We start from the raw sequence: 27546 nt of genomic DNA, 5'->3' as shown, positions 1-27546 counted from the left end.
ATGGAGACTTCAACCCACGAAGGGTAACGGTTGCGCGAGTCCACAGAGGGCTCCACCCACGAAGGGTCCACGAAGAAGCAACCTTGTCTATCCCACCATGGCCATCGCCCACGAAGGACTTGCCTCACTCGGGTAGATCTTCACGAAGTAGGCGATCTCCTTGCCCTTACAAACTCCTTGGTTCAACTCCACAATCTTGACGGAGGCTCCCAAGTGACACCTAGCCAATCTAGGAGACACCACTCTCCAAGAAGTAACAAATGGTGTGTTGATGATGAACTCCTTGCTCTTGTGCTTCAAATGATAGTCTCCCCAACACTCAACTCTCTCTCATAGGATTGGTCTTGGTAGAAAGGAGATTTGAGTGGAAAGCAACTTGGGGAAGGCTAGAGATCAAGATTCATGTGGTTGGAATGGAATATCTTGACCTCAACACAAGTGTAGGTGGTTCTCTCTCAGAAAATATGTATTGGAAGTGTAGGCATGTTCTGATGGCTCTCTCCACAAATGAAGAGTGGGTGGAGGGGTATATATAGCCTCCACACAAAATCTAACCGTTACACACAAATCACCAAACTCGGTGGGACCGAATAATGAAACTCGGTCGGACCGATTTAGTTCAAAATGTGAACGTTAGGATTCTCGGTGGGACCGACAGGATCAATTTGGTGGGACCGATGTCATTAGGGTTAGGGCATAACGTAATCTCGGTGAGACCGATTACACAAACTCGGTGAGACCGATTTTGGTAATAGTCAAACAGAGAGTTGGTCAGGCAAACTCGGTGGGACCGATTCGGTCATCTTGGTTGGACCGAAATGTTACGAAAGCGAAACGCATTGCAATCTCGGTGGGACCGATCGCTCATCTCGGTTTGACCGAAACGTTACGAAAAGGAAATAGAGAGATTACAACCCCATCTCGGTGGGACCGAGATCCCTATCGGTGAGACTGAATTGATTAGGGTTTCTGGCAGTGGCTATGTCAACTGAACTCGGTGGCTCCGGATATGAAATTTTGGTGGGGCCGAGTTGGACTTTTTGGTTTAGGACATATGTGGATATGAGAAAGTAGTGGAGGGTTTTGGAGCATATCACTAAGCATTTTGAGCAAGATCCTCATTAAGCAACACCTCATCCCTTCTTAATAGTATTGGCTTTTCCTATAGACTCAATGTGACCTTGGCTCACTAAAATAGAAAATGTAGAGTCTTGTGCTTTGAGCTTGAGTCAATCCTTTGTCCTTAGCATTTTGAAGGGTCCACTTTCTAATCCATGCCATGCCAATCATTGAGCTTTCCTGAAATATTTATCTTGAAATAGCATTAGCTCAGTGAGCTATATGTTGTTAGGAATTACCAAAACCACCCAGGGATAGTTGCACTTTCACCGAGGCAGCGTGGGGAAGCAGAGACGCCCACATCCAATCAATCGCCACACGTCGACCAAGGCCGCCGGCTATTGGGGCCCGCGACGCTCCGCACTTGACCTTTGGCTTCGCCTTGAAGCCAAGTCCGAGCGCGCCTTGGGCCCGGGGGCTACTGTCGGCATCCTGGGAATGGGGGTCCCCAGACTTGCCTGCTTGCGGCCCACGGCATGGCTCCACTAGCGGCCCCGTACGGCCCATCTTCACCAGCAAACACTCAAGACCCTCGCGAGGGGCCAAACTTCAGGAGGCGGACGACGCAAGACCTCCCCGGGGGCAGCATCACCAGGCTGGCTCGCGAGGGGCAGAGAGATCAAGGCAAGGGACACCTCGCAAGGTTCCTGTGATGCAAGCCATGACGACTGGAGCCAGGCGGGCGCCAGCGCGCGCAGTGTCCTCGTTTCCTCTTTGGTGCTAAAGGGGCAACCGCAGGCGTGGAGTCCCGACGCATCAGGCAAAGGTTTCCATATCGGTGCAACGAGAGCAAGACCAGCAGGACGGCAGGACGGAGGTCACCGTGGAGCCCAAGACGGCGTCACCATCAGAGCCTTTGGCAGGCGAAGACCACCTTTAGTCAAAATAGCTTGTACTAGTTGTCCCCCTTCTAATTGGCCGTTGTGGCATCCCTTCCCACTCAATATTTGGGAAGAGGACCAGGGCCTCTATAAATAGGACTAGCCACCACCATAGGAGGCAACTCATCTTGGACTGGATCCATTCCATCCTCACACCCACCAAGCACAAGAACACCTCTCCTCAGGAGGTTGTTCTTCCCTTGTACTGTTAATCCTCAGCCCAAGAGGCAATCCACCACACCACATTGGAGTAGGGTATTACACCACACTGGTGGCCCGAACCAGTATAAATCATGTATCTCTTGTGTTGCGAGTTCGTCGAGCTAGGCTTTGACATCGCGGTGAGGGTGAGGGCGTGATTAGGTAGGGAGAGATCTTCGTGCGCCCCAAGTGTTTGAACCTCAAGGGTCTTGCCGGAACCCGAAATCCGACAGACATGATGTAGAGGGATAAACTCAAGCAATATGATATAAGCCCCATCTTTTTATCCTCGATGGCAGCTATACAATACGTGCCTTGCTGCCGTGCTGTCACTGGGAAAGGACACCGCAAGATTGAACCTAAAGCTAAGCACTTCTCCCATTGCAAGAAAGATCAATCTAGTAGGCCAAACCAAACTGATAATTCGAAGAGACTTGCAAAGATATCAAATCATACATATAAGAATTCAGAGAAGAACCAAATATTGTTCATAGATAATCTTGATCATAAACTCACAATTCATCGGATCTCGACAAACACACCGCAAAAAGAATTACATCGAATAGATCTCCAAGAAGATCGAGGAGAACTTTGTATTGAGATCCAAAGAGAGAGAAGAAGCCATCTAGCTAATAACTATGGACCCTAAGGTCTGTGGTAAACTACTCACACATCATCGGAGAGGCTATGGTATTGATGTAGAAGCCCTCCATGATGGATTCCCCCTCCGGCGGAGCACCGGAAAAGGCCCCAAGATGGGATCTTATGGGTACAGAAGGTCGCGGCGGTGGAAATAGTCTTTCGTTGTGCTCTCGGATGTTTTCAGGGTATATGAGTATATATAGGCAAAAGAAGTAGGTCGGTGGAGCCACGAGGGGCCCACGAGGGTGAAGGGCATGCCTACCCCCCTGGGCGCGCCTCCCTACCTTGTGGCCGCCTCGTTGCTTCCTTGACGTCCACTCTAAGTCTCCTGGATTACGTTTGTTCCAAAAATAACTCTCCCGAAGGTTTCATTCCGTTTGGACTCCGTTTGTTATTCCTTTTCTACGAAACACTGAAATAGGCAAAAAAGGCAGCAATTTGCACTAGGCCTTTGGTTAGTAGGTTAGTCCCAAAAATAATATAAAAGTGCATAATAAAGCCCATTAAACATCCAAAACAGATAATATAATAGCATGGAACAATAAAAAAATTATAGATACATTGGAGACGTATCAACATGTCATCGTCAAGTGGCGCGCGCCTCCCCCCTGCCCAAACCGAATTGGACAAGGGGTGGGGGCGCGGCCCCCCTTTCCTTCTCCCTCTCCCTCTCTTTCCTTCTCTCCTACTCCGAATAGGAAAGGGAATCCTACTAGGACTTGGGAGTCCTAGTAGGAATCCCTATGCTTGGCGCGCCCCCTAGGCCGGCCACCTCCTCCCTCCCTCCTTTATATACGGGGGAGGGGAGCACCCCAAAGGCACTCAAGATTTGTCTTAGCCGTGTGCAGTGCCCCCTCCACAGTTACACACCTCAGCCATATCGTCGTAGTGCTTAGGCGAAGCCCTGCGCCAGTAACTTCATCATCACCGTCACCACACCGTCGTGCTGATGGAACTCTCCCTCGGCCTCAGCTGGATCTAGAGTTTGAGGGACGTCACCGAGCTGAACGTGTGCAGATCACGTAGGTGCCATGCGTTCGGTACTTGATCAGTTGGATCGCGAAGACATTCGACTACATCAACCGCGTTAGTTAACGCTTCCGCTTTCGGTCTACGAGGGTACATGGACTTTGCTATGCATCACGTAGATGGATCTTGCGTGTGCGTAGGAATTTTTTTGAAATTACTGCGTTCCCCAACAGTGGCATCCGAGCCAGGTCTATGCGTAGATGTTATATGCACGAGTAGAACACAAAGAGTTGTGGGCGATAATAGTCATACTGCTTACCAGCATGTCATACTTTGATTCGGCGGTATTGTTGGATGAAGCAGTCCATACCGACATTACTTGACTGCGTTCATGAGACTGGTTCTACCGCCGTGCTTCGCACACAGGTGGCTAGTGGGTGCCTGTTTCTCCAACTTTAGTTGAATCGAGTGTGACTACGCTCGATCCTTGTTGAAGGTTAAAACATCACACTTGACGAAAAATCGTTGTGGTTTTGATACGTAGGTAAGAACGGTTCTTGCTAGAAGCCCGTAGCAGCCACGTGAAACTTGCAACAACAAAGTAGAGGACGTCTAACTTGTTTTTGTAGGGCTTGCTGTGATGTGATATGGTCAAGACGTGATGATATATAAATTGTTGTATGAGATGATCATGTTTTGTAGCAGTTACCGGCAACTGGCAGGAGCCATATGGTTGTCGCTTTATTGTATGAAATGCAATCGCCATGTAATTGCTTTACTTTATCACTAAGCGGTAGAGATAATCGTAGAAGCAATAATTGGCAAGACGACAACGATGCTTCGATGGAGATCAACGTGTCAAGCCGGTAATAATGGTGATCATTACGATGCTTTGGAGATGGAGATCAAAGGCACAAGATGATGATGGCCATATCATATCACTTATATTGATTGCATATGATGTTTATCCTTTATGCATATTATTTTGCTTAGTACGGCGGTAGCATTATAAGATGATATCTCACTAAATTTCAAGGTATAAGTGTTCTCCCTGAGTATGCACCGTTGCGACAGTTCGTCGTGCCGAGACACCACGTGATGATCGGGTGTGATAAGCTCTACGTTCACATACAACGGGTGCAAGCCAGTTTTGCACATGCAGAATACTCGGGTTAAACTTGACAAGCCTAGCATATGCAGATATGGCCTCGGAACACTGAGACCGAAAGGTCGAGCGTGAATCATATAGTAGATATGATCAACATAGTGATGTTCACCATTGAAAACTACTCCATCTCACGTGATGATCGGACATGGTTTAGTTGATATGGATCACGTGATCACTTAGATGATTAGAGGGATGTCTATCTAAGTGGGAGTTCTTAAGTAATATGATTAATTGAACTTTAATTTATCATGAACTTAGTCCTGATAGCATTTGCATAACTATGTTGTAGATCAATAGCTCGCGATGTAGCTCCCCGTTTATTTTTTGATATGTTCCTAGAGAAAAATAAGTTGAAAGATGTTAGTAGCAATGATGCAGACTAGCTCCGTGATCTGAGGATTATCCTCATTGCTGCACAGAAGTATTATGTCCTTGATGCACCACTAGGTGACAAAACTATTGCAGGAGCAGATGCAGACATTATGAACGTTTGACAAGCTCGGTATGATGACTACTTGATAGTTTAGTGCACCATGCTTTACGGCTTAGAACCGGGACTTCAAAAATGTTTTGAACGACATGGAGCATACGAGATGTTCCAAGAGTTGAAATTGGTATTTCAGACTCATGCCCGTGTTAAGAGGTATGAGACCTCTGACAAGTATTTTGCCTACAAGATGGAGGGGAATAGCTCAACCAGTGAGCATATGCTCAGAATGTCTGAGTACTACAATCGCTTGAATCAAGTGGGAGTTTATCTTCTAGATAAGATAGTGATTGACAGAGTTCTCTAGTCACTATCACCAAGTTACTGGAACTTCGTGATGAACTATAATATGCAAGGGATGACAAAAATGATTCCCGAGCTCTTCATGATACTGAAATCAATGAAGGTACAAATCAAGAAAAGCATCAAAAGTTGATGGTTGACAAGACAACTAGTTTCAAGTAAAAGGGCAAGGGAAAGAAAGGGAACTTCAAGAAGAATGGCAAGCAAGTTGCCACTCCCATGAAGAAGCCCAAAGCTAGACCCAAGCCTGAAACTGAGTGCTTATACTGCAAAGGAAATGGTCACTGGAAGCAGAATTGCCCCAAATATTTGGCGGATAAGAAGGATGGCAAAGTGAACAAAAGTATATATGATATACATGTTATTGATGTGTACTTTACTAGTGTTCATAGTAACCCCTGGGTATTTATACTGGTTCAGTTCCTATGATTAGTAACTTGAAAGAGGAGTTACAAAATGAACAGAGACTAGTTGAGGGCGAGGTCACGATGTGTGTTGGAAGTGATTCCAAGGTTGATAAGATCACCATAGTACACTCCCTTTACCTTCGGGATTAGTGTTAAACCTAAAATAAATGTTATTTGGTGTTTGCGTTGAGCATGAATATGATTGGATCATGTTTATTGCAATACGATTATTCATTTAAGTCAAAGAATAATTGTTGTTCTATTTACATGAATAAAACCTTCTATGGTCATACACTCAATATAAATGGTTTATTGAATCTTGATCGTAGTAATACACATATTCATAATATTGAAGCCAAAATATGCAAAGTTAATAATGATAGTGCAACATGTTTGTGGCACTGCCGTTTAGGTCATATTGGTGTAAAGCGCATGAAGAAACTCCATACCGATGGGCTTTTGGAATCACTTGATTATGAATCACGTGATGCTTGCGAACCATGCCTCATGGGCAAGATGACTAAAACTCCGTTCTCCGGAACAATGGAGCGAGCAACAGACTTGTTGGAAATAATACATACTGATGTATGCGGTCTGATGAGTGTTGAGGCTCACGACATGTATCGTTATTTTCTGACCTTCACAGATGTTTTGAGCAGATATGGATATATCTACTTGATGAAACATAAGTCTGGAAAATTTGAGAAGTTCAAAGAATTTCAGAGTGAAGTGGAAAATCATCGTAACAAGAAAATAAAGTTTCTACGATCTGATCGTGGAGACGAATATTTTGAGTTACGAGTTTGGTCTTCCTTTGAAACAATGTGGAATAGTTTCGCATCTCACGCCACCTGGAACACCACAGCGTAATGGTGTGTCCGAACATCATAACCGTACTTTATTAGATATGGTGCGATCTATGATATCTCTTACCGATTTATCACTATCGTTTTGGGGTTATGCATTAGAGACAGCTGCATTCACGTTAAATAGGGCACCATCTAAAAATCCGTTGAGACGACACCGTATGAACTGTGGTTTAGCAAGAAACCTAAGCTGTCGTTTCCTAAAGTTTGGGGCTGCGATGCTTATGTGAAAAAGCTTCAACCTAATAAGCTCGAACCCAAATCGGAGAAATGTGTCTTCATAGGATACCCAAAGGAGACTGTTGGGTACACCTTCTATCACAGATCCGAAGGCAAGATATTCGTTGCTAAGAATGGATCCTTTCTAGAGAAGGAGTTTCTCTCGAAAGAAGTGAGTGGGAGGAAAGTAGAACTTGATGAGGTAATTGTACCTTCTCTCGAGTTGGAAAGTAGTTTATCACAGAAATCAGTTCTAGTGATGCCTACACCAATTAGTAAGGAAGTTAATGATGATGATCATGAAACTTCAGATCAAGTTACTACGGAACCTCATAGGTTAAACATAATATATTCCGAACCAGAGTGGTACGGTAATCCTATTCTGGGAATCATGTTACTAGACCATGACGAATCTACGAACTATGAGGAAGCGATGATGAGCCCAGATTCCGCAAAATGGCTTGAGGCCATGAAATCTGAGATGGGATCCATGTATGAGAACAAAGTATGGACTTTGATTGACTTGCCCGATGATCGTCAAGCCATAGAGAATAAATGGATCTTCAAGAGGAAGATAGACGTTGATAGCAGTGTTACTATGTACAAAGCTCGAATTGTCGCAAAAAGTTTTCGACAAGTTCAAGGTGTTGACTACGATGAGATTTTCTCACTCATAGCGATGCTTAAGTCTCTTCGAATCATGTTAGCAATTGCCACATTTTATGAAATCTGGCAAATGGATGTCAAAACTGCATTCCTTAATGGATTTCTTAAAGAAGAGTTGTATATTATACAACAAGAAGGTTTTTCTCAATCCTAAAGGTGCTAACAAAGTGTGCAAGCTCTAGTGATCCATCTATGGACTGGTGCAAGCATCTCAGAGTTGGAATATATGCTTTGATGAATTGATCAAAGCATATAGGTTTATACAGACTTGCGGTGAAGCCTGTATTTACAAGAAAGTGAGTGGGAGCACTACAACATTTCTGATAAGTATATGTGAATGACATATTGTTGATCGGAAATAATGTAGAATTTTTTGAAAAGCATAAAGGAGTGTTCGAAAGGAGTTTTTCAAAGAAAGTCCTCGGTGAAGCTGCTTACATGTTGGGCATCAAGATCTATAGAGATAGATCAAGACGCTTGATAAGATTTTCAATGAGTAGATACCTTGACAAGATTTTGAAGTAGTTGAAAATGGAACAGTCAAAGAAAGGGTTCTTGCTTGTCCTGCAAAGGTGTGAAGTTGAGTAAGACTCAAAACCCGACCACGGCAGAAAATAGAAAGAGAATGAAAAGTCATTCCCTATGCCTCAGTCATAGGTTCTATAATGTATGCTATGCTGTGTACCAGACCTATTGTGTATCTCACCATGAGTTTGGCAAGAGGGTACAATAGTGATCCAGGAGTGGATCACTGGACATCGGTCAAAATTATCCTTAGTGGAATAAGGAAATGTTTCTCGGTTATGGAGGTGACAAAGAGTTCGTCGTTGTAACATCCCAAAAATTCTACATTTTGGAATGTTATATTAAATAAATTATTATGATTGTTTGTTTGATTGATTGACTGAAAGTGAGTGAAATTTGAAACTTTTGAAAGTTGAATGAGAGGGAATAAAAGGACTTTCCCAAAACTTTCATCTTTGCAATTTGATGTCCATGAATTCAAATTTGTTTCAACACAAAACCCTAGAGTGAAGATGACATGACTTCTTCTATTTGAATTCCAAAGGGTTTTCGAAAAGATTTGAATTCCATTTGAAAATATTTCCAATTCGAAACTTTATGCAACTCAATGATTTTCACGAGAGAAGATAAAATGACTTCTTCAATTATATGAAATATGTGTTGGAAGTTACAAAGAATCAAGTTGAAAGTCATTTGGAAGTATTTTGAAACTCCCTTTCAATTTGGAATTATTTTTTCTCCTGAAAATAAATAAATGTAAATAAGGGTAAAATGATTCCTTTCAATGGAAAATTAGGAGAAAATAACTTTGAAATCATTTTGGTATTTTAAAAATGATTTTTGTTGGGTTTTAATGCAACAGTAGCACTATTTGCCTTATTTGAATTTTTGTAGATTTTATTTGCCTCTGAAAATGTGTTCATGTTATAGAAATTATTTTTCTGAAACTTTTGATATATTATATTCCTATATAATATTTTTATTTATTTACTTGTGTTTGTTTTATTTTTTGTGTTTTGTTAAAAAGAAAAAAAGAAAGAAAGCAAACGGCCGAAGCCACCGAGGCCCATCTCTTTGTCTCTCCCCTAGCTACCGAATGGGCAAGCCCAACTCCCCAGCACCTGGCCCCCCTTGCGAAAACCCTTCGCGCAGGTCGCCCGCTCCCTCTCGCTCTTGCCCGCAGCCACTGACGCGTGGGGCCCGCCATCTTCTTCCTCCCCACGCCAAGTCGCGCCGCCACCGCCAGAATCCCGATCTTCTCGGGATCACGAATCCCCTCGCCCCCTCCTCCAAGAACTCCTCCCACTATAAATACCCCTCTCCCTCGACCCGTTCCCCTCCTTTCCCCGCACCAAGAACCTCCGTTGCCTCCCGATTTCTCGCCGGATCCGAGCGCCGCCGCCGCACCATTGTTGCCTTACCTCACCACGCTGACCACCTAGCCGCCACTTGGGATCACCACCGTAACCCCCTCGCTCGTCCGCACCTCCCCGTGCACTCTCGCGAGCCCGAAACCGACCGGAGCGCCGCCACCGCCGACGCCTGAACGCCACCGCCACCTCGACCTCGCCGCCGACCTCCTCCATCAACCTACGACACCGCCTCGACCACCGCTGGACTCGCCGTCGAACACCTCGTCTGCCCGTGCCCTCGCTGGAGCTCTCCGACGACCGGAGCGCCGCCGCCGACGACGTCCGAGCCGCATCGCCGGCAACCAGCACCGCTGTAAGCTCCGACGACCCTCCCCGCCGTTAGATCTTGATTATACGGCCTAGATTAGATGCAAACGAATAGGTAGGTTTTATGTATTAGATCGGTTTTTATGCGGTTTTATTTACGGTTTAGATTGGTTCAGATCGAACCGGGCCTCCTCCAGTTTTCTGCTTTAGCCGCACAGTCACGGTTTCGTTAAGTTACGACCGAGCATTGTTTAGTTCAGAGCGCCCACTGCTTAGGCCCAATTGCAGCCCGACGCGTAGCTCCTGCCCGTTTTTTTTCTTCAGTTTATTTTCGTTTCTGTTTTAGAAACAGAAATAGTTTCAATTTTAGATTGCTTATAACTTTTATGTTTTATATCCAAATTGAGTGATTCTTTTTGCGCTGTGTCAAAAATTTGTTTAAGTTTCTGTTTTTGTACTTAGGTTTCAAATTTGAGTAGTTTAAACTTGAGTTTGATGAAATTTGTTCAAATCACTAATTTGGCCGTATCTTGAGTTTTATAAAATATTTTTGATTGATTCTTTTTGCTACGGTTTTGTTATTGTTTTGTCTATCCAGAGTCATATAGTGATTTATTTTTAGTTTATTTTAAATTAAGTTTTTAGCAAAACAGTACTGTTTTAGTTATAGTTTTGTTTTAGTCTTTTCTTTATTGTTTTTATTAGTTTTAAATTATTTCGTTTTGTCATTCTTGAAAAATTTAGTTTTGTTTCTGTTAGTCAAGAAAAGAAAATTTTGTTTTTATTTTAAAATTTTATTTTACTTAGTTTTGTATGAAAACTTGTTTAGGTCATAGTTAGTGTTTCATAAAAGCTTTTATTTGTTTCTTTTTGCTATTAAAAGTTTATGAAAAATACTTTCTGTTAAAATTAGTTGTTTTATATTTTATTTTCTGTTTATTTATTATGTTAGTATTTTCTTTGTTGTTAAATTTTACTTAGGAAAAAGCTATTTTGGGTTATGTCTTAGAATTTTCTTTAGTAGTTTTCTTGTGTAGTTTTCATTGGTTTTTTTTTATTTTGTGTTCTTTGTGATATGCATTTTATTTGTTGATTTTATTATGAGTGTTATAATTGCTTGCTAGGATGTTTGCTTATATGAATGCTATGTTTGACTATATAGATTTTCAACGGAGTGACGAATAGTTCTACCAAGTCATTATTCTCAGAGCGTTATAATCTTCATCAAGCATACCAGGCAAGTTCACTTTGACCATGTTTTTCATACCTATGTTTTTATTGCATTTAGTGTCATCTTTGCAAAAATCCCTCCAGTAGTGATATTGAATTCTTGTAGTTGAGTAGTATGCATGAGGTAGGAACCCATCACCCTGTTACCAAGCCCGGGACGTTATTTATTTTAATGCTACGCTATAGTAGACGGAGTTTGGTATGAGTGCACGAGAGTGGTGTGAAGGAGGACTCTACGTCAATGACGACAACTCCATGATGGCATATGCGAGGACTGCATCTTCAAGGCCTCAAGACTTCAAGACTCCAGACAAGAATTCAATACACACTACTGGGTGAAGGACGGTTGACGGGCACCCTGGAGAAACCAGTGGATGGCCGGGATGCATGGAGAAGCGCCATGACATCTTGCGGAAAGCTTCACCCAGACTCAAAGAGACGGAAGAATACTTCATGCCCGGAAGCTTACCTGTGCAACCGCAAGTCACTATGGGCTCTGGCTTGGTTGACCTTAGTTGTGACTCTGGCTGGGACGATGCTAACAGATGTAGAACTACGGTAGGATTGGATGAGCACCGGACAGTGGTCAGAGGAACTCTTTGGAAGAGCATGTTTCGGTCATCTTGTTCTCAAACACCCTGAAGTGCGAGAACGTAAAAAGAGGGATCGAATCTTGCGGGTAAAGTGTACAAACCTCTGCAGAGGGTTTAAACCTAATCAATTAGCCGTGTCCCCGGTAATGGACAATTTGAGCCTCTGGACTTGGATCTATCTCGGAACTCTCAACACCGGACTGATAACATAATTGTAGGCAACTTATGATGATTTGGGCCATGAGACATCGGTTGGCGGAACCATGTCATGATAGGAAACTCCGTAGTATAGACTCCTGAATTTCTTTGATGTAGGGAAAATAAAACCAGCTTTTATGCAAAACAAAACTCAGACACAGAGCCACAAAGCCATATTGCATATAGTATAGTTTTATCATGTGTTTTCTCATGTTGTGATCTTGCCGGTACATTCAATGTACTGACCTACACGGCTGCAACGTATCATGTTGCAGATACTTTCTTCCAACGAGTAAGAGTATGGTACAGGGTTACGGTCTACACTCAACCTGCCGATGGCGTTGATGGGACTCCACACCCGACTATTTGTTTCCGCTGTGACTTATGAGGTATATATCAGTTTTACGTTATTTATACATGTGATTGCACTTTGATATATACATTGATGTACTGTGTGTGCCAGCATACTGATCCAGGGATGGCACAGAAACACAGAGACTTGACCGTCTGAGGTCGGGTCGCTACAGTCGTAAAGAGTTACGTCGATGCAAGCTTTGATACCGATCTGGATGAATCTAAATATCGATTTAGATACATATTGAAAGTGGGAGCAATTAGCTAGTGTAGCTCCATGCAGAGTATTGTAGATATAGAAATTTGCAAAATACATACGGATCTGAATGTTGCAGACCCGTAGACTAAAAATTTCTCTCACAGGCAAAACATGATCACACCTTAGTACTCTTTGGGTGTTAATAACATGGCGATGTGAACTAGATTATTGACTCTAGTAAACCTTTTGGGTATTGGTCACATGGCGATGTGAACTATAGAGTGTTAAATAACATGACGATGTGAACCATTGATGTTAGATCACATGTCGATGTGAACTAGATTATTGACTCTAGTGCAAATGGGAGACTGAAGGAAATATGCCGTAGAGGCAATAATAAAGTTATTATTTATTTCCTTATTTCATGATAAATGTTTATTATTCATGCTAGAATTGTATTAACCGGAAACTTAGTACATGTGTGAATACATGGACAAAACAAAGTGTCCCTAGTATGCCTCTACTAGACTAGCTCGTTAATCAAAGATGGTTAAGTTTCCTAACCATAGACATGTGTTGTCATTTGATGAACGAGGTCACATCATTAGGAGAATGATGTGATGGACAAGACCCATTCGTTATCTTAGCATTATGATCGTTACAGTTTCATTGCTACTACTTTCTTCATGACTTATACATGTTCCTCAGACTATGAGATTATGCAACTCCCGAATACCGGAGGAACACCTTGTGTGCTATCAAACGTCACAACATAACTGGGTGATTATAAAGATGCTCTACAGGTGTCTCCGAAGGTGTTTGTTGGGTTGGCATAGATCAAGATTAGGATTTGTCACTCCGTGTATCGGAGAGGTATGGTGATTGAACTAGACTTGCCGGTAACGAGATTGAACTAGGTATGGTGATACCGATGATCGAATCTCGGGCAAGTAACATACCGATGACAAAGGGAACAACGTATGTTGTTATGCGGTTTGACCGATAAAGATCTTCATAGAATATATAGGAGCCAATATGAGCATCCAGGTTCTGCTATTGGTTATTGATCAGAGACGAGTCTCGGTCATGTCTATATAGTTCTCAAACCCGTAGGGTCCGCACGCTTAACGTTCGATGACGATTTGTATTATGAGTTTATGTGATTTGATGACCGAAGGTTGTTTGGAGTCCCGGATGAGATCACGGACGTGACGAGGAGTCTCGAAATGGCCAAGAGGTAAAGATTCATATATTGGAAGGCTATATTCGGACATCAGAAAGGTTCCGAGTGATTCAGGTATTTTTCGGAGTACCAGAGTGTTACGGGAATTCACCGGGAGAAGTAATGGGCCTTATTGGGCTTTAGTGAAGAGAGGGGAGAAGGTCCAAGATGTGCCGCGCGCCTCCCCCCTGCCCAAACCGAATTGGACAAGGGGTGGGGGCGCGGCCCCCCTTTCCTTCTCCCTCTCCCTCTCTTTCCTTCTCTCCTACTCTGAATAGGAAAGGGAATCCTACTAGGACTTGGGAGTCCTAGTAGGACTCCCTATGCTTGGCGCACCCCCTAGGCCAGCCGCCTCCTCCCTCCCTCCTTTATATACGGGGGAGGGGAGCACCCCAAAGGAACTCAAGATTTGTCTTAGCCGTGTGCGGTGCCCCCCTCCACAGTTACAAACCTCAGTCATATCGTCGTAGTGCTTAGGCGAAGCCCTGCGCCGGTAACTTCATCATCACCATCACCATGCCGTCATGCTGACGGAACTCTCCCTCAGCCTCAGCTGGATCTAGAGTTCGAGGGACAACACCGAGCTGAATGTGTGCAGATCACGGAGGTGTCGTGCGTTCGGTACTTGATCGGTTGGATCACGAAGACGTTCGACTACATCAACCGCGTTACTTAACGCTTCCGCTTTCAATCTACGAGGGTACATGGTCAACACTCTCCCCTCTCGTTGCTATGCATCACCTAGATGGATCTTGCGTGTGCGCAGGATTTTTTTTGAAATTACTGCGTTCCCCAACAGGGTGAGTAGTTTACCACAGACCTTCGGGTCCATAGTTATCAGCTAGATGGCTTCTTCTCTCTCTTTGATCTTCAATACAAAGTTCTCCTCGATGTTCTTGGAGATCTATTCGATGTAATACTCTTTTGCAGTGTGTTTGCCGAGATATGATGAATTGTGGATTTATGAACTTGATTATCTATGAATATTATTTGGTTCTTTTCTGAATTCTTATATGCATGATTTGATATCTTTGCAAGCCTCTTCGAATTATCGGTTTAGTTTGGGCTACTAGATTGATCTTCCTTGCAGTGGGAGAAGTGCTTAGCTTTGGGTTCAATCTTGTGGTGTCCTTTCCTAGTGACAGTAGGGGCAGCAAGGCACGTATTGTATTGTTGCCATCGAGGATAAAAATATGGGGTTTAAATCATATTGCTTGAGTTTATCCCTCTACATCATGTCATCTTGCTTAATGCGTTACTCTGTTCTTATGAACTTAATACTCTAGATGCATGCTGGATAGCGGTGGATGTGTGGAGTAATAGTAGTAGATGCAGAATCGTTTCGGTCTACTTGACACGGACATGATGCATATATTCATGATCATTGCCTTAGATGTCTTCATAATTATGCGATTTTCTATCAATTGCTCGGCAGTAATTTGTTCACCCACCGTAATACATGCTATCTTGAGAGAAGCCACTAGTGAAGCCTATGGCCCCCGGTTCTCTTTCTTATTATATTGCATCTCTTTTATTTACATCGCATCTCGTTTACTATTTTGCAATCTTTACTTTCCAAACTATACAACAAAAATTGCAAAAATATTTACTTTACTATCTTTATTAAATCTCACTTTTGCGAGTGGTTGTGAAGGGATTGATAACCCCTTTATCGCGTTGGTTGCAAGGTTCTTGATTGTTTGTGCAGGTACTAGGTGACTTGTGCGTTTTCTCCTACTAGATTGATACCTCAATTCTAAAAAACTGAGGGAAATACTTGTGATACTTTGCTGCATCACCCTTTCATCTTCAAGGGAAAACCAACGCATGCTCAAGAGGTAGCAGTGGGCTATTTATAGCCTGGAGGCATCCCGACATGATATGTACGAACTTACCCTGGGTCACTAAGGAACCGACATGTGTCCAACGGTCGGATTTCAGACACACGCGGCAGCTTGGCTTGCACTACAAGCAAAGCTGACTCATCCAACTCTGGATAAGATTAGCTCTCATTGTCTTCGCTCGAAGACATATGATTTTTGGTTGAGCATCACTTCAGTCATATGACTTTGTTCACTTGGACCCCACTTAACAGTACGGTGGTTCCTATGACTCAATAAAGAAGAAAAGGGAACTATGAAACAACTATGTCTTCGCACTCCATAGTCTTCAAGTGAATGTCTTCACAGGTCATTATCTTCATCGTGAAAGTCTTCACGAACCACCATTGTCTTGAATGTCTTCATACATTTTTTGGGGTCATCTCTGGTAGGTAAACCGAATCAATGAGGGACTACTACCTGTGTTATCCTGCAATTCTCACAAACACATTAGTCCCTCAACCAAGTTTGTCGTTAATACTCCAAAACCAACTAGGGTGGCACTAGATGCACTTACACTGTCCCTCGTGTTCATGAAGCTATGGATCTTGAAGCCAATGAAGCTGCCACCACTGTCACTACTGAAGCCAATGACGTTCTCATGGCTGAAGACACTATGGAGCCTGAAGCCAATGCTGCCACTGAAGATAATGTGCAGCCAACCACTTCTGAAGTAGCCGTTCCTCCACCAGTGCCTCACACTATGGAAAGTGCTTACAATCGTGGTGGTGAGCTTGTTACTGTAAGATGGCCCATTTTGATTCCACCAACTACTCCAGGACCACAATATGACTATCATGTGGAGCAGAGGCCTCAAACGCAGAAGCCGAAGCCCAGATTGCCAGGGCTTCCCAGTGCTACAACTACCCAAGGCTCCTTCAATGTGTTAAGCTTCAGAGAGCACAATACTTTCTTTGACAGCGACAAGAACCTCTACAAGAAGCCAAAGATCACATCAGACAGGTTCTGGAGCCATTAGCAACGAAGCTATTATTCTTGCATAATGTACAATCAAGATAGGATTTTCCTCATAAGCGTCTTGATTGTGATGGCATTGCTGGGCAGCCATGCCTTGAACAGGCTCTTGACTGCTTCAGAGATGTTGGGCTGCTCCATTTTGTGACTGATAAGGAGCATTGGAATGAAGAGCTTCTGCTGCAGTTCTATGGTACACTTCACAACCGAGGATACAACAGGGATCTGAAGACTTGGATCCTTGAGTGGATGACAGGCGATGTACATCATGAACCCGAGCCACCTCCTGCCTGTCTGCTCGCCGCTGTCGTTGCCCCCGAACGCCACATAACCCCTGGAACCCCCTCGGCCTCTCCATAACGCTCCTCCCCTCCTCTGCTCTCTCACTCGCACGCACCCGAGCGTTGCCATCGCCGCCGCTTGCTGCCACCGCGCCCACCGAGCTCGCCTAGCCTCCCCACCATGGCACAAAGATCCGCCGTCGACCTCTACGCCGTCTCTGCCGAGCCACGCTACCGGATGTGCCCCACAGCGGCTTCCTTGACCTCTTCTTCAACCTTCGGGCCCCGAGATCGCCGGCGACCACGCGCTCGGCTCGCTGCCTCCCCGAGCTCGCTGACCACCTATACGTGATCACCATGAGCACCCGAGCCTTTCCCCCTAATCCCGCTCCCGTTTGCTTGCCATAGCACCGTTCTCGTAGAGGCCGAACATGCACCGCCGCCTGAGCTCGCCGCCGATGACGCTCCGGTGACCATTTGGTCCTGGGTGCGTGTCCACCGAGCTTGCCGCCCAGCGCTGAGCCTCGCTAGCGCCTCCCCTTGCCCGCTTGCACCCCGCAGCGCCACCCGTGCACATCACCGAGCCCCGCCGCCGCCTGAGCTCGTTGCCGCCGCCGCTACACACCGTCCCCGGCATCCCCACGACCACCACTAGATGCCCCGCACCACGGGCTCTCCAACGCACCTAACCACGCGACCAGCCATGGCCGAAAACGGCCGGCCGACGATCGCCGCCGCGTCGGGTCATCGCCGGCGTAACCACGCCGACGTGGCACGGCCATTAGGGGCTAATCCTACTGATTAGCCGCCCTTCATCCACTGACAATGGGCCCCGCGGAGGGTCAAAGTATGAGTCAAAGCGGGATTAGCACCCGTGTCACTGACCAGTGGGCCCCACTGGTCAGGTTTGACCCAGCTGACCTGCTGACTCACTGCTGTCGTCATGCTGACGCAATAAACCATTCCTGGATTATTTCTATTTCAAAAATGATTAAGAAATTCCAGAAATGTTCAAAACTTAGAAAAATCATAGAAAATAATCTATAACTCCAAATGGAATAAGTTATATATGAAAAATGATCAGAAAAATCCAATCTTTCCATCCATACCATTTTCATGCATGATAAAGCAACTTAACCTTTATGTATAGATCAAAACATGTAAAAGCACTTTGGAAATTCATAGTTTGAATTTGAATTTGAACCTTTGGTTCAAATCAACTCAAACCCTTCTGTTGCTAGCTGCATTACCTCAAATCACTACATCTTGCCATGTCATGATCATGCATCATTTTGTGCATTGCATTGATTGTGTTCCTTCTTGTTGCCGGTATTTGTCCCCTCTCAGTAGACGTGGTTCCGACGATGAGATCGATGACACCGATGAAGAACTATACTATCTTCAGAAGTGACAGGCAAGCAAAACCCCCTTGTTCATTCCGATACAATCCCACTCTCTCGCTCCTGCTCTCTTTTACTGCATTAGGACAACAGCAATTCAACTGTTACATGCTGCGGCAGTTGAACCCCTTTCCTCTGCATGACCTGTCATTGCCATAGTAAATAGATGAAACCCACTAGCATGAGTAGGAGTTGTTTGAGCCCTGATGTGCCTACTCATTCATGCTTGTTTGTCATGCCTGCTACTACTTAGAGTTGAGTCAGGTCTGATTCATCGGGGATGAATTGGAGGTGTGTGAACATGTTCTACTGTTGAGAGCTAAGTGTGTGAACACGATTTGGTAAAGGTAGCGGTGAGAGGCCATGTAGAAGTACATGGTGGGTTGTCTCATTGAAACCGTCCTCAGGAACTGAGTGCTGTGTTTGCGATCCATGAACAACTACTACCACACGTTGGGCCCTGAAATATGACCCCGATCGACTTATTAACCACCCCTGTCCTCTGTCCAGGAGTTGCAACTAGTTTCTGGTGTTTGTAGGATATGTGTTGGAGGCTGTGCGTAGCGCTACCCTAGGGGTGGGCTATGATGTGGTAGATACACCGTGGCACGGTGTACCGGGTGCCCGTTTGGTGTCTCGGGAACCCTGCACACATCGTTTGGGGCTGTGAGCGAAACCCCGGCCGGATCTCCTCGCGGATGGAACCCGAATAGGCGATAAACGTGGACTAGAGACTTGTGTGGTTAGTCAGGTCGTGGTCTACACCCACGTCGGCTTTTGCTTGAAGTCTGCTGAGCACATGTCGTGTGCAGACGCTAAGTGGTGGAAACATGTGTGAAGAAGTATACCCCTGCAGGGTTATAACTGATCTATTTGAATAGTCGTGTCTGCGGTAAATGACTTCTGGGTTGCCTGTACAGTTCATAGATAACTTGAAGTGGATACTCTAAAACTCGCAAGATAAGCGTGAGTGCTATGGATGGCCTTCTCGTAGGGAGACGGGAGCGGAACCATAGTGGTGTATTGATATGGTGAATATGTGGACTCGTGTGCACCACCTCAAAAGAGTTACTTGCAGTCGTAGTTCAGGATAGCCACCGAGTCAAAGCTGGCTTACTGCAGTTAAACTCCACCACCCTCTTTGTTGATACTGATGCATATGTAGCTAGTTCTGATGTTAGTCTTGCCGGGTACATTTGTACTCACGTTTGCTTAATTTATGTTTTCAGAGAGACTTCACTCTCACTAGTTGTTCCGCATGGACTTCGACGTTTAGCTTGTTACCTCAGCTACGATCTTGTACCCTTGGGAGGGTCTTGCAGATAGTCAGGCTTCTCAGCCTTTTTCATTTGTAGTCGTCTGTACTTAGACAAGATAAGCTTCCGCATGTGCTATTGCTTGTATGACTTGAATGCTGGGTCATGAGACCCATGTTTGTAATATCTGACTCTTCAGAGCCTTATGAATAAATACCTTGAGTTATAGAGTTTTGTTGTGATGCCATGTTATATTTACACATATCGGGCATATTGTGTGTATGATTGAAATGCTTGGTATGTGTGGGATCCGACAACCTAGTTGTTTATCCTTGGTAGCCTCTCTTATGGGGAAATGTAGTCTAGTGCTTCCACTGAGCCATGGTAGTCTGCTACAGCCCGGTTTACCGGAGTCCTGCTAGCCTAGTTACTACTGTTCCGGAACACTTAGACTGGCCGGCATGTGATCCACTTCGTTCCTGTGTCTATCCCTTCAGGGAAATGTCACGCAATGTCTTTTGGAGTCTTGTTAGCCTGCTATAGCCCGGATTCCCGGAGACCTGCTAGCCCAGTTGCTATAGCCCGAATTCACTCGCTGATGACCGACACGTTCGTTGCTGGGTCATGTATGCCTGTCCCTGTAAGTTAGCGCCACTTTGGGTTCACGACTAGTCATGTCGGCCCGGGTTCTCTGTCATATGGATGCTAGCGACACTATCATATACGTGAGCCAAAAGGCGCAAACTTTCCCGGGCCAGGTAAGGTGGCACCCGTGGGAATACCGTGCGTGAGGCCGCAAAGTGATATGATGTGTTACATGCTAGATCGGTGTGACTTAGGATCGGGGTCCTGACACTTTGCCCCATAACACTGAATATCCCAAGGAATTCTTTTTTCAAGGACCTCGAGTATCTGCGCTGCATAGTCTATCACATTCTGAGGCGTACTCTGTGGCCAATCAAAGGCAATTCTCCTGATGCCGAACTTGAAGGCGCCATGAAGACATTAGTCTTCTATATCATTAGTGGCATCAGATTCAACACTCAAGATTTCTTCATTCATCAGCTTGCAGCCTCTAGAATTGATCTGTTTGGCCTCAAATTCTATGCACCATGGGTCATGCGTTTGATCAAGCTTCACTCAACTGTCAACTGTCAACCTTCAGCGTGCAATCATGTTGTATTCTTGCCTGATGTTGATATGTCCTATGAATCCATCTACCCTGAGCCTACTTAGAAGCCACTCCACTTGCACAATGTTGAACATCAAAGCTTCACTTAGCCCATTAAAGGTATTCATGTGCCAAATCCTTCTACTCCTGATTATCCTCTTGCTGGTCATTTGCGTCTACCGCATCGTGCCAACACTGATGCCACAACCAATACTATTTCTCAAAGGCCTCAGAAGCGTCCTCGTGTCCTCAACGACCGAGAGCTTCTTGTATCACTTCATCAGAAGCAGGATAGGCATCACGACTGGCTGAAGCACCAAATGCAGAGTCTTCTGGTTGATGTCAATCGCATACGCAATCTGGCCACTGATGACCCACAAGTATAGGGGATCTATCATAGTCCTTTCGATAAGTAAGAGTGTCGAAACCAACGAGGAGCAGAAGGAAATGATAAGCGGTTTTCAGCAAGGTATTCTCTGCAAGCACTGAAATTATCGGTAACAGATAGTTTGTGATAAGGTAATTTGTAACGAGTAACAAGTAACAAGTGTAAATAAAGTGCAGCAAGGTGGCCCAATCCTTTTTGTAGCAAAGGACAAGCCTGGACAATTTCTTGTATGAAGGAAAACGCTCCCGAGGACACATGGGAATTATCGTCAAGCTAGTTTTCATCACGTTCATATGATTCGCGTTCGGTACTTTGATAATTTGATATGTGGGTGGACCGACGCTTGAGTGCTGTCCTTACTTGGACAAGCATCCCACTTATGATTAACCCCTATTGCAAGCATCCGCAACTACAAAAGAAGTATTAAGGTAAACCAAACCATAGAATGAAACATATGGATCCAAATCAGCCCCTTACAAAGCAACTCATAAACTAGGGTTAGCAACCCATCATCTACTTATTACTTCCCAATGCCTTCCTCTAGGCCCAAACAATGGTGAAGTGTCATGTAGTCGACGTTCACATAACACCAATAGAGGAAAGACAACATACATCTCATCAAAATATTGAACGAATACCAAATTCACATGACTACTTATAGCAAGACTTCTCCCATGTCCTTAGGAACAAACGTAACTACTCACAAAGCATATTCATCTTCATAATCAGAGGGGTATTAATATGCATATATGATCTGAACATATGATCTTCCACCAAATAAACCAACTAGCATCAACTACAAGGAGTAATCAACACTACTAGCAACCCACAGGTACCAATCTGAGGCTTTGGGACAAAGATTGGATACAAAAGATAAACTAGGGTTTGAGAGGAGACGGTGCTGGTGAAGATGTTGATGAAGATTGACCCCCTCCCTATGAGAGGATCATTGGTGATGACGATGGCGATGATTTCCCCCTCCTGGAGGGAAGTTTCCCCGGCAGAACAGCTCTGCCGGAGCCCTAGATTGGTTCCGCCTCGTGGCGGCAGAGTTTCTTCCCAAAAGCTTGCTTATGATTTTTCTCGGACGAAAGACTTAATATAGCAGAAGATGGGCACCGGAGGCCTGCCAGGGGCCCCACTAGGCAGGGGGCGCGCCCAGGGGGTAGGGCGCGCCCCCCACCCTCGTGGCTAGGGTGTGGGCCCCCTCTGGTATTTTCTTCGCTCAGTATTTTTTATTATTTCCAAAAATGACTTTCGTGGAGTTTCAGGACTTTTGGAGTTGTGCAGAATAGGTCTCTAATATTTGCTCCTTTTCCAGCCCAGAATTCCAGCTGCCGGCATTCTCCCTCTTCATGTAAACCTTGTAAAATAAGAGAGAATAGGCATAAGTATTGTGACATAACGTGTAATAACAACCAATAATGCAATAAATATCGTATAAAAGCATGATGCAAAATGGACGTATCAACTCCCCCAATCTTAGACCTCGCTTGTCCTCAAGCGGAAGCCGATAACGATAAATATGTCCACATGTTTAGAGATAGAGGTGTCGATAAAATAAAATACGGACATGAGGGCATCATGATCATTCTTATAACAACAACATATATGGATATTGTCATATGATTTCTTATGCTCAAGTAATAATCTATTCACAATGCAAAGTATGAATCAGAAACTTCATTGAGAACCAACAAACTATAATCTCAGTCATTGAAGCAATTGCAATTTATCATAACATCGGAAAGAGTCAATATAAGAGCTTTTCAGCAAGTCCACATACTCAACTATCATTTAGTCTTTCACAATTGCTAACACTCACGCAATACTTGTGGTTACGGAGTTTTAATCGGACACAGAGAAAGATAGGGGCTTATAGTTTCGCCTCCCAACCTTTTACCTCAAGGGTAATGTCAACAATAATAGCTCATACTAACTTATACCCAATTGTGTGTGTGTGTATATATATATATATATATATATATATATATATATATATATATATATATATATATATATATATCAGGATCTTTCCAACACAATGTGCTTGCCAAAGGATAAAATGTAAAAAGGAAAGGTGAAGATCACCATGATTCTTGCATAAGGAATAAAACAAAGGTGAAGATCACCATGACTCTTGCACGAAATCTTAATGCAAAAGAACGTCACTTTATATTGCCACTTGTGATATGGACCTTTATTATGCAGTCTGTCGCTTTTATTTCTTCCACATCACAAGATCGTATAAAGCTTATTTTCTCCACACTAATAAATCATACATATTTAGAGAGCAATTTTTATTGCTTGCACTGATGACAACTTACTTGAAGGATCTTACTCAATCCATAGGTAGATATAGTGGACTCTCATGGCAAAACTGGGTTTAATGCACAAGTAGTATCTCTACTTGGTGCAAAGAATTGGCTAGCATGAGGGAGAAAGGCAAGCTCTGCATGTTGGATGATCCATGACAATATACTTTATTTCAGATATAAGAAAACATAACCCATTACGTTGTCTTCCTTGTCCAACATCAACTCTTTAGCATGTCATATTTTAATGAGTGCACACAATCATAAAAGATGTCCAAGATAGTGTATTTATATGTGAAAACCTCTCTTTCCTTATTACTTCCTATTAATTGCAACGATGACCAAAACTATGTCTGCCAACTCTCAACAACTTTTAATCATCATACTCTTTATATGTGAAGTCATTACTCTCCATAAGCTCCATATGATCTCTTTGTTTCTTTTTATTTCTTTCTTATTCTTTTATTCCCAAGATCAAAGCATAGTATGTTGGGGATCGTAGCAGAAATTTAAAATTTTGTACGTATCACCAAGATCAATCTATGGAGTCATCTAGCAACGAGAGAGAGGGGAGTGCATCTACATACCCTTGTAGATCGCGCGCGGAAGCGTTCAAGAGAACGGGGTTGATGGAGTCGTACTCGTCGTGATCCAAATCACCGATGATCCTAGCGCCGAACGGACGGCACCTCCGCGTTCAACACACGTACGGAGTGGGGACGTCTCCTCCTTCTTGATCCATCAAGGGGGGAGGAGAAGTTGATGGAGATCCAGCAGCACGACGGCGTGGTGGTAGAAGTAGCGGGATCCCGGCAGGGCTTCGCCAAGCGCAAGCGGGGAGGAAGAGGTGTCACGGGAGGGAGGGAGGCGCCAGGGCTTGGGGTGCTGCTCCCATGCGCCTCCCCACTATATATAGGGGTGGAGGGGGCTGGTTTCTTGCCCTCCAAGTCCATTGGGGCGTTGGCAAAGGTGGGGGGAAAGAAATCCCATCATTTCCCTTCCCCACCGATTGTTATCCCCCTTTTTTAGGGATCTTGAACTTCTCCCTTCGGGATATGATCTTATTCCTTCTAAGGTGGGATTTTGGTGCGCCTTGACCAGGGGTGTGGGGCCTTGCCCCCACTACCCACGTTCATGTGGGTCCCCCCATGCAGGTGGGCCCCACTTCGGAACCTTCTAGAACCTTCCCGGTACAATACCGAAAAATCCCGAACATTTTCCGGTGGCCAAAATAGGATTTCCCATATATAAATCTTTACCTCCGGACCATTTCGGAACTCCTCGTGACGTCCGGGATCTCATCCGGGACTCCGAACAACTTTCGGTTAACCGCATACTAATATCTCTACAACTCTAGCGTCACCGAACCTTAAGTGTGTAGACCCTACGGGTTCGGGAAACATGCAGACATGACCGAGATGACTCTCCGGTCAATAACCAACAACGGGATCTGGATACCCATGTTGGCTCCCAGATGTTCCACGATGATCTCATCGGATGAACCACAATGTCGAGGATTCAATCAATCCCGTATACAATTCCCTTTGTCAATCGGTACGTTACTTGCTCGAGATTCGATCGTCGGTATCCCAATACCTTGTTCAATCTCGTTACCGGCAAGTCACTTTACTCGTACTGTAATGCATGATCCCGTGACCAAACACTTGGTCACATTGAGCTCATTATGATGATGCATTACCGAGTGGGCCCAGAGATACCTCTCCGTCATACGGAGTGACAAATCCCAGTCTCGATTCGTGCCAACCCAACAGACACTTTCGGAGATACCCGTAGTGCACCTTTATAGCCACCCAGTTACGTTGTGACGTTTGACACACCCAAAGCACTCCTATGGTATCCGGGAGTTGCATAATCTCATGGTCTAAGGAAATGATACTTGACATTTGGAAAAGCTCTAGCAAACGAACTACACGATCTTGTGCTATGCTTAGGATTGGGTCTTGTCCATCACATCATTCTCCTAATGATGTGATCCCGTTATCAATGACATCCAATGTCCATAGTCAGGAAACCATGACTATCTGTTGATCAACGAGCTAGTCAACTAGAGGCTCACTAGGGACATGTTGTGGTCTATGTATTCACACATGTATCACGATTTCCGGATAACACAATTATAGCATCAATAATAGACAATTATCATGAACAAGGAAATATAATAATAACCATTTTATTATTGCCTCTAGGGCATATTTCCAACATAGCTCACATACTCGATTACATAGAAGGGATCATAAAGCAAAACTCAAAACTAAATCATACTAAAACTTTATTCTACTAGATCAAGATATTACTAAAAGGATCAAACTAAGAAAAATGGTAAAGATAGGAGTGTGATGGTGATACGATACCGGGGCACCTCCCCCAAGCTTGGCAGTTGCCAAGGGGAGTGCCCATACCCATGTGATTATGTCTCTTTTGTTGGTGAAGGAGTTGTTGCTGATGATGGATAGTCACACATCGAGCATAGCAAATCTTCCAGCTTACGGATGATGCCCTTGAGTGCGACGATATGCTCCTTCAACAAAATATTTTCATGTGTGAGATACTTGTTTTGTATACGAGCTAACTCAATCATCTTGAGAGCTTCAATCTCAGTTGGGGTAAAGAGAGGCGGAAGGATGTCTTCTGCTGCTGCCGGAGCCTGATTCTCCATAGCCTTCTTGATCCCATCATCCTTGTTGATCTCCCTGGGTTCTTCTCTCTTCAGATCTATCTTCATTAACCAAGCATCGTTGCCCTGATTGTTGGAGGAGGGGAACGACATGATGCCTGGCCTTCACGACTCTGACAGAAAACAGCTCGGAACAAGAATAGAGGATATTTGCATGGTACGGTGGTCAAAACCTTCGGGAGATTATATAATGAATTTTTACCGACCAAGAAGTACCATGCAAGAAAACAGAGTCCGGAGGGCACACGAGGTGCCCATGAGGCAGGGGGCGCACCCAGGGGGGTAGGGCGCGCCTCCCACCCTCGTGGAAGCCTCGTGTCCTTCCCGGACTGCTTCTTATTTTATTATTTTTCTAAATATTCCAAAACGGAGAAAAATTGCCATTAGAACTGTTTTGGAGTCGATTTACTTACCGTACCACATACCTATTCCTTTTCGGAGTCTGAAACGTTCTGGAAAGTGTCTCTTATGTATTTCTCCGGGGTTACGATTTCAATAATATTGGTCTCAACATTTATGGGATTACCTGAGATATAATGTTTGATCCTTTGACCGTTCACCACCTTCGGATTTGTGCCTTCGAAGTTGTTGATTTTTATGGCACCGGAACGATAGACCTCCTCGATAACATAAGGTCCTTCCCATTTAGAGAGAAGTTTTCCTACAAAAAATCTTAAACGAGAGTTGTATAGCAACACATAATCACCTATATTAAACTCACGCTTTTGTATCCTTTTGTCATGCCATCTTTTAACCTTTTCTTTAAACAATTTGGCATTTTCATAGGCTTGGGTTCTCCATTCATCAAGTGAGCTAATGTCAAATAACCTCTTCTCATCGGCAAGTTTGAAATCATAGTTAAGCTCTTTAATGGCCCAATATGCCTTATGTTCTAGTTCAAGAGGTAAGTGACATGCTTTTCCATAAACCATCTTGTACGGAGACATACCCATAGGATTTTTATATGCAGTTCTATATGCCCATAATGCATCATCAAGTTTTTTAGACCAATTCTTTCTAGATCTATTAACAATCTTTTGCAAAATTAATTTGAGCTCTCTATTACTCAATTCTACTTCACCACTAGAATGTGGGTGATAAGGGGATGCAATTCTATGATTAACATTATACTTAGCAAGCATTTTACGAAAAGCACCATGAATAAAATGTGAACCACCATCAGTCATTAGATATCTAGGGACTCCAAACCTCGGAAAAATAATTTCTTTAAGCATCTTAATAGAGGTGTTATGATCA

Source organism: Aegilops tauschii, chromosome 6 (assembly GCF_002575655.3).
Source record: "Aegilops tauschii subsp. strangulata cultivar AL8/78 chromosome 6, Aet v6.0, whole genome shotgun sequence".
Taxonomy (NCBI): Eukaryota; Viridiplantae; Streptophyta; class Magnoliopsida; order Poales; family Poaceae; genus Aegilops; species Aegilops tauschii.
This window is presented reverse-complemented; position numbering follows the sequence as displayed.